Genomic DNA, 9,774 nt, shown 5'->3' on the forward strand with positions numbered 1-9,774 from the left:
GCTGCAACCCATCATTTTTTGGTGTGCCCTGCTATGACTGTGCGCTTATTCAATACACCAAGACAGAAACTGCCTTTGTTCGTCTCATCTGCATGTTTTCCTGTGTCATTCCAGACATAGGAAACATGGAATTTATCTTGGCACAACCCTTCATGACAAGGATTGGACTGGCCTGCACTATTGATTGTGATCTCAGACTCAAACATGTCAAGACAGTTCCACAGGCTGCATCCATCTTCATACCATTGTGCTTGATCATCCAAGGGGCTGTTCTAGCACCTGACACCAAACATGATGATGAATTTTTTGTTGTTGAGCAGCTTGATAGTGATATGTTCCTATGGACACAGGTGATGTAGGTTACTTACCATCTCTAGTGGCCTTCCAACCAGAGAATTTTGAGCACATTGCAGATGTCTGTTCTGACCCATCACTCTCTTGTCCTTTGCAAGCTGTCAACCATCCTAGCAAGGAAACTGAAGACTTGCAACATGCTCAGTAGTAGATCAAAGGTACTTGGGCAACAGATTGAAGCTGGCATCGAGAAATAGTAAGTCATGATTAATACCGTTGGCAACCACTCTGGAATGGACCACATCAGATGCATGCCCAACTCTTTTCCCCCCTGCTGTGGAGCAAAGTGGTAAGTAGTAGGTGCACTGATGCAGGGAGTCATTGGGGGAATATGGTGAGGTCTGTTTCACTACTCATTGTGCCCACCACACAAAACTCAATCTACTGGATGCTGGACAGCAGGCTGCCAGAGTGGACAATGGTCTTGTTTTTTTTATGTATGACTACAGAGATACGCTCTGACCAACAAAGTGTTGAAACTACAGGGCAAAGGGATGTATATAGGTCTACAAGGCTGTTGAAGCCTCAAAGGTGAAGAAACCATGATTCAGCTCCTCTTCCCTTGCCTAGTCCTCCCTCTTCCATTTTCCAAGGACCTTCTTGGACACAACTTGTTCAGCAAGGAAATGGTCCAGCACATAGACGATGGCTTGTAGGGTGTTATGGAAAGTCAGAATTGAATGGAAGTCGATGTCTGTGTCATGCCTAATCATCTCAGTGATGGGAACATCATTGGCTGGGACATCAGGAGGGGGATAAGTGTTGAGGGAGAGTAATGCAGGGTCTATGGTGGAGGGCATAGCAATGGCAGCAGGAGTGGCCCATTCAGGGGGCAAACTGTTGGGAGAAAAATTCTAGTGGTGAGTCAATATCAATGGGCTAGTACACAAGCAGAACAGAAGACATACCACCAAGCTGTACAAATCGCTGAACATGTCTGTCACTGCCTCAGTGGTCTTGGGCACATCAACAGGTGTCGAAGTGCCATTGGGAATTTTGAACGCATTGGGGGCCATGGGTGGGGCAGGGAAGGGGCAGATTTGAAGTCACTGAGTGTGGAAGAGGAGATTTCGAGTTGAAGTTGCCAAGCATGGAGGGGGAATCAAAAGTCACACCTTGCAAGAGGCCAATGGTTGACTGTCAGCGAGGGGAATTTGTGAATGAGGCACAAGGTGAATTTCATATGATGCAAGAACAGAAGCTACTAATTTAAACAGATACTGAACAAATGGAGACTGTGAGGATGCAAGAGCACTGAAGATACTTGAGGTGGATACACTACTGACATGAGCTTACAGGCATATGGTAAGGTATCAGGAAACAGAATGAGCATTGGTGATGCTTTGCACCTGTGGATACAACAGATGCGTTGCTGGCCAGTCAAGGTCGTGATGGAATGCATTCGAGCCAGATGAGTATTGGGAAGTTGAGCATACCCTTTCACCTTTGTATCCAATTCATCATGCACTTACCTGCTGACTTTTTTCCTTGGTAACATCAGATCTTTGTACAGAATGCAGTATCTGGTCTCATTTTTTTTCACATTCACATGCATGTATACAAAACTCACAATACATGTTGTGAGCAAGACAAAGTCTGTGTACTCGACCAGTCCCTCTTTGCAACTTTCTGTCCTGCCCATGATTTGACCCACTATACATGCTTTTTCACACTCTGTCCCCATTCCATCATGTTGAGTGGCATGGCATGGGTGTCTGTGAAGTTAGCACAAGCTGTTGCTGCTGTATCTCCTGCTAAGACCATCCATGTGCCACAGTAAGTGGTACAACCTAAACCATTTCCAACATGCTAAATGTGCCAGCTGTTCAATCTTTGTTCACTGAGGGGAACCTGCCTAGCCTTCCACTCATGCATGAAGTCATATCCTCATAGTGAGTACCTGCTTCTTGGAATTATGTGTGGTGTTGATGTTGACCAGACCTTCTTGTCAACCTTCTGGATATAATCTCAGCACAGCTGGAAGCAATTCAATGGATTACTTTAGAAGAAATCAGGAGTAAGGCTGCCTTCTACTTCTTCATACATCTCTCAGTTCTGTCTCATCTTCTGACTAAAGCATTTCCTTACAGCAAATGTTGCCCTCTTCTTAATTCATGCCCATAGACACCCCCAATTATCACCACTTTCCTGGGGCACACAGCATCTGACTCAGTCATGCAATCATGCCATGCCTCTAGGACTGCACACCCACCAGCAGATGCACAGCCCACACCTCAATGGGCATGACCAGCTCGATTAGATGTCAACAGCTCAACTCAAAATCACTATGATTCTGTGAGATGACCTTATGTGGATAGCAGGTGGTTCAAATGTGTTGCCTCATGGGATTCAGTATTTCAGCAACCCTGAAAATTGTGCTACAACAGATTTGGATCCAAGGAGTCATGCAAGGTTAGAGGAGGTGGAGAGGTTATGGAGAGTGCCATGGAGAATGTGGCCTGACTGACAAGTTCCAGATGGGTGTGAGATGTGGATTTGGAGGAGTCACAAGGTGTCAGCATGAAGTAGAAAGAAGGGTGTAGCTATGGGAGACTTGATTGTATTTTGGGTGGATCATAGGTGTAGGTGGATTCTGAATGACACACCCACTGATGATGGGGGAGTTTTGGGAGAGGACGATCGTGAGTTGTACTCATTCTCCTCTAGTTTTGCATGCTGATCTGGTGCATTGGCAGGCCTAGATGATGAGTACAGGTACTGGTCTTAGTGCTGAAACCCATCCCACCCATGTGGTTCTCTCCCAAGGGTCCCAGCAGGAGGCTGTGGATGTACTGCATTGGTCCTACACAGATTGGCTGCTTGCCCATCCCCAACCTGATTCAGCCACCTTTTAGTCAGGAGGAGTGTCAGGAACCATTGAGACTACTCAATGGTGAGGCTGGGACATTTCCATTCAGTTCTACTTGTCTGATTCTTTTTTCAACAGATCCGAGTCAGCAATCCACTCTTTTGTACACATGCATGGTCACTCATGTTCTTCTATGTGCTGGTGAGTTTTTGCACCATACCCCTTGCCAGTGTTATGTTCTTACAGGCTAATGTTCTTCATCAGCTTATTGGTGTCAGGTCAATTTCAGGCCACACAAACCACTCCCATGAGACATCATCACTGCACACACATCAAGGCAGACCCTGATGCTATGCATGGTGGTTGAGATATTGATTGGTATACTGTGCCTTGGCATCCCATTCTTGTTCATAGGATTCGAGTGAGATATAGCAGCCATTTTGATGTGGAGGGGAATGTAAGCATGCAGAGTAGTGTGCCACTGTTTGTCAGTTGGTGCTTGTACCTGTCTCGTGGTGAGGGTTAATCATTATGATGATAGTCATACTCATTCCTAACTTCTTTTCCTTCCCTGCTTTCTGCTTGCGCAGTCTGCATTATCCTCAGTGCCTCTGTCATGCTTATCTCATTCCCAGGACTGGATGGTATCGCACACATTGGAGGTCCAGTTGCCATTTCATGTTCTGTTCTGAGCACAGTTACATCTTTCCTGTATATTTTCCAGTATAAAGCAGAGTTGCTGCAGGGTTCTGCAGCTGTTCATGCAGCTGCTGCTGCCCACAAAGGATTTGTATTTCTCCCAGTGAGTTTGCAGTTCCCCATTATTGCTCCTATCCCTAACTCATCTCAAACCACTTACAGCACCAAAGCATTCTGCTCTCTCTTCTGCTAGTTTTTCTTGTGTATTCTGTAGCTGGGTTCATCACCAGCATTGTTGTCTACACTAGAATCTGTAACATTACATGAACAGAATAAAACAGCTGTAATATTATAACCAGAAAGAAAGCAAGAAAAAAGCTCCTGAAAGGTCAGTTTCAGATTCAAGTTAACATTGAGTCAATTCATGTGACAATGCTGTGACCTTGTGTTGTTGCATATAAGTTATTCACTTCGTGATTTGTACTGCATCAACATCGATCCCCTGAATGCATGGTTGATTACATATCAAAAGGGACTAAGGTGAGCAACTTTCATACTGTAGTTGCCTACTGCTGATGGCATTGTCAAATTGTGCTTTATTATGTCCTCAGACCAGTTCAATAGCTGGTTATGTCCAACCACTGACATCCAACCTGCTGACAGTCTGCCATGTGGATTCCCTGAGGCTACTACTATGTATGTATTGCTTTTTTTTTGTACTATTCAAAATTTCCATATTCATCTAAGAGCACCCAACTGGCAGGTGTTGACCTCCATTGGGATTTGTGACATCCATTGCCCTTAATAAGGAGAATAAAGGGAGGCTTGCAAAGGTTCACAACCATCTGTGTGTGGCCTTACCATTTCCTCTGATCCTTAACATCCATTTCCTTCACTGATATGGCACCCAGTGCTGCTTATGATGCCTTCAACTCTGATGCCAAGGATGGAGGTCCTGAAGACTTCAACCTTGATGAAGGGACAGACAATACTGACTTGGAAGACCTGGACAGTGATGCTGAACAGCACAGGCAACTTACTCATGTTCCTGGACCTCAAGCTGATGTTGCTGAGCTGTGAGCAGTATGTATTTATACATTCTTGTTCATGATGAGTCACCAGGCATTACTGCTGACATGATGCTAGGCTCTCAGTGTTGTGCAATGAGCATACACTGAATACAACAAGGAACTGTGCCAGACAAGGAAGGCTCTCTTCGAAGCCAATAGCCAGCATTCCAAGCGGTCCAGGAACATGTCTAGCAAGTCAAACAGCCTCATGACTCGTATTGAGCAAGAAGCAAAGAAATACCTCCTACTGTATCATTTTTTCATCATTCAAAGCCTTTTCCCAGCAGCTCCAAATCCCAATACTGATCGACACAATCCAGCATGGTGGAAATCACAGGATGGGAAGCTCAAGGGTGCTCTGACTGAGCTTTATGAGATGATTCCCACGGATTTACATGAGTCGATGGTAACCTACAAGCAATTTGGCTCCATGGTATGTGTAATTCCAACCTTGGTGACCACTAACATATTAATTTGTTTTAAGTTTGTACAAGCACACAGTCAGGAGAGATCCAATGTCCTCAAAGTCATCAAGGACTGTGCTGGTGCATTATTTGCTCCATATAACATTTCACCAAATCTCTTTACTGGAAAGCCCATTTGTAAGAAGGACAACAAGGCATGCCTGGTGCTCTTGAAGAAGGATGGAGTCAGAGAATACACCTGTTTTGCACCCATTCTTTTTGCAGATCCTAAGCAGATGGTTACTGGAGGCTTCTTGAAGAGTCCCATCCTAGTTAAGGTAAGCATGTGTGGTTCAATGCCGCTCTTATTCAAAAATTGACTTCAGCCCATAGGTTATCCATGTCCTGATGTTTGGAAAATCAATCCTCACAGAAAACAAACATGGATGGCCCCCAGCCAGGGGTCAGAAGATGGGTGTGCTGAGCATTACTGAGGGCCTGATTGCTGGTGCCTGCATCTTGGTGAGGGTGTCCATGGTCACTGTGCTAGTACATGCTGACATCAATATCATACCAAGGTTTGATTCCTATTGTCACATGATCCTGAATTAATTGCTACTGGTGCAGAAATGCAGGTCAACTACTGATCAGAATATGATTTCTACCTCAAGAAGCTTTTCAAAGCATCTCCTTGGGCTGTCAGTGTGATGAATTTCTTCAACCAGGAAGTCTTCAGGAAGGGGTCTCAATTGGCAAATGTTGAATCTGAGGTATTTGTGAATGTGGAGCAGCCACATACTTGGGAAGATGAATTTTTAGATGAACTCGACAACATTGACCCTGCTGAGAGTCACACCCTGCCCATTTCCACACTGCATGACCTCAATGCCCCTGGCAGCTGTGATTCAGATCTATGTGACTCTGATCTGTCATTGGTCTCTCGCACTCCATCACCTGTTGCTGGCTTGGTCACTCATTTCAATCCCCCTCACTCTTGTCCAGCTAGTGTCACTGCTGCACAAGCTGATCTCAGTGCTCAAACTATTTCTGGTGCTTCTTGTTGATCGTCCCCTTCTATCTCAATTGGGCAGCCAATTTCAAACAGTGGTGTTGAGGTGTCAGCAGTGACCATTGCTGTTGGTCAGATGAACATGTCTGGCCCAGCTGAGGCTGAAACATCTCGATCCCAATGAGCAATTCCAGTCATGAGTCGCCAGTGCAGTGCAGCCACTCAAAAGGTGATTCCAGCCATTCCCAAGGTGGTTCCCAAGGGTCTTACAACTGATATTCATGCTACTGAACCAGGTCTGGAACCCACCTGCTGTGGTCACCATGCTACCACTACAAGGTCCTTGATGTTATGCCTGAGTGCAGTGACTTCTTCAAATGGAATAGGCACAAAGTGCACAAGGGGGAGTCTACAGGCCAAATGTGTTGTAACCCCTATGGCTCAGTTATCTCTGAGGTCTGGCAGAGGTTCTGTCTACTGGCAAGTCCCTTGGGTTGTTCACACAGAGAGAGAACAAGGATGAAAGAGAAGGAAGTTAGCTGAGTTGCAAGCTATCGAAAAACTGAGGATACAAGGTAAAGTATGTGAGTTTATATACCTCTAAGTACAAGTACCATACCAGTCACAATGTGACATGTCATGACATGTATCCACAGTAATCAACAGAACAATCAGACAAATAGATAAGTCAAAGGGAGTCATATGGTGTCATATGATGGGGGTAGGCAGGGATATGAAGGCTATACTGGCTGTGCAATCAATGTGCAGTTGGGGGCCTGACACTGGAGCTATAGTACAACAAGTGAGCAATATAAATGAGTCAAATGGAACAAGAAGGAAACATGTCGTCCATCAGAGAGGGCAGTGGAACACTGGATCAACCCAAAGGCATGGCTTTGACAGGTATTGGAAATACCATGACAACAGGAGATCTGAATGTACCCTGGAGCATTTGAGCCCCTAGGATGGCAATGATTACAAGGGACATGATGAGGGACATGACACACATGACATGTGAGAAGTTGAAAAAGGCAAGACCCCTGATGGAGGCATAACACTTGAAACCAAAGAAGATGAAGGTTTGAATTAACAGCAGTACCAGGTGTCACTTATGTGCTGGGTTTCTATATGTTCTACAGTCTTTGATTTAGCTTGCATCCCATTATATTAGATGCAATTCATGTTTCAAGGTCATGTAGATCTACTTGTAATACATTCATTCACTGTAATCATACATTGTCACTGTTGTCCTCTGGAATTACCTGATCTGATTTCTTCAAAGTCATTCAAACTCTGCTGGCTATATTATAAGTGACTCACCCCTCTTCTCATGCCTTGTTGTCTCCTGCATTGTTGTCCTGGTTCATTGCATTGTCATACAGTGTTGTCACTGTTATCCACCCCATTGTGCCCATTCATCGTTGTCTGTTGCCTGGGGAGTGGGTTTGAGGGTTGAGGTATGTTTCCCCCATGACACTATTATTACTTCTGACATTAACTTTTTTCAAGGTTCCAGACAACTCATGACAGCATTGTGTGTCGATGCTATGAATGCCTCTCATGCAACACTTATTCTATCTTCCTCATCCCATCACCCCATATTGCCACTCCCATTGGTTCACTAATCTCGTGAGTATTTTAATTACACTGTAAGCTATGATCTGATGGTTGTTGACAGCATATGCATTTGCTTTTGTCCTTGTGTCATCATTGCAATGACCCCCATACTTATGTTGAGCTGCTGTCCTTTCCTCCCCTTACTGCTCTTAGTCACTCATTGTCTGCTTCACATGTCTGCTCACACCACTGGCATTATTAGGTAGAACTCTCCAATTATTACTACCACTCATCTATACATCAATAAGTAGTGATTTCCGAATGGAATTTTAACCATCATTGTGAGTGTACCAAGGCAAAATGAAATAACAATGGATTGTCAAAATATTAATAAATAATAATGGTTAGTATACATTGTGATGAGTTCCACTGGTATTGCTATGGGTTCTTCACCATTGTCATGCTGTTAGAAGTACTTATTAGGCTGCAGCAATATAATACCATGATTAGGTAAAATAATGAGTTATCAAAGTCATAATCATGAGATGACACATATTTCAACCACATGTTCATGGAAAGTGGGTGGCATTACAAGTCATTAAAAGGCAGCATGGGAAATCCGCTCCTATTAAGGTATGCTAATGACTTGTCATGGATATAGGAAATTTGTGACAAGCCCACTTCTCAATTTCACATGCAATGACAACGTAAATTCGACAGATGCATTGCAGTCATGTTGGCCATCCGTACCCATATGTAACAGAATGACAATCCCTGCAATTGGGGTGTTCCAGTCGATGATGGTTGACACATCCCAGAAGTAAGGGAGTTGGAGGAACGAACTAAGAGTGGCATACCCCTTTGTTTTTCGACTGTAGACCCACCAGAGCAGGCAAGATTGGGGAGGGGATAGTTGCATTGCCATAGAAAAATAGTCACTGGCATTGCAGATGAGGGAGGCAGTCGTCTGCACAAGAATCAAGGGGGAGAAAGTGGAAGTACAGCATCATAATCTCTGAAAGAGTGATGTTGCAGAACCTAACCCTATTGCCACAGTCCTTCCAGTGGACCTTTGGCTTTCAGAGGGGGTGGATCCCCAAGTTCACCTTATTTCACCTTCTTTTTCATTAACAAAACTACAAAAACAACTAAAAATAAACCGTCTTTGCAGGATAGGACGTCTTCCACTTCGGTTGTCATGTGCTAAGCCAAACCCCAAGCCATATTCCCGCCTGTCTGAGGAAAAATCAAAGGGGAAATGGCTGCCTGATGCTCGCCCTTTTGAGGAACCAGTCAAAGGAGCCAGAGGGGTCTATGCGATATCGACTGACCTATACGAGCACGTGAAAAATGGTGTGTCAAAGGACTCAACAGGTCTGGAACCCAAGGGAAATGTCACCGTGGCAGAAGATGGAACAAAATGATTTGGAACCACAAGGTTGTATATTCCTCCAGATCATCGCCAACATTGTATGAGGTCATTCCATGACCACAAGTCAGCCAGCCATCCCAGACAGAAAGCAATGTTCACCAAGATGAGAAAAGAGGTATGGTGGGAAGGTATGGGAAGGGACATCAAAAAGTATGTGTCGGGATGCCCACTTTGTCAAACCACGAAGGTCGTCACACACCCACCAACACCACCCATTGTCCTGCACGAAACCCCCAAACCACCTTCCCATTTCAACAAATCTCAATGGACCTTGTAACAGATCTTCCCATCTCCGGGAACGACAAATACAACTCAATTCTCATGGTTGTTGATCAAGGGCTAACAAAAGCCATGTTGTTCCTTCCATGTCATAAAACAATTGACTCTGTTGGCCTCGCCCGACTCTTCCATCAGTTCATTTATTCCCAATATGGAATACCAGAGTCAATCATCTCAGATCATGGACCCCAGTTTGTATCATCCTTCACCAGAGAGCTGTA

This window comes from Pisolithus orientalis, assembly GCF_024613125.1.
Source record: "Pisolithus orientalis strain OTSU chromosome Unknown F5J12scaffold_159, whole genome shotgun sequence".
Lineage (NCBI taxonomy): Eukaryota > Fungi > Basidiomycota > Agaricomycetes > Boletales > Pisolithaceae > Pisolithus > Pisolithus orientalis.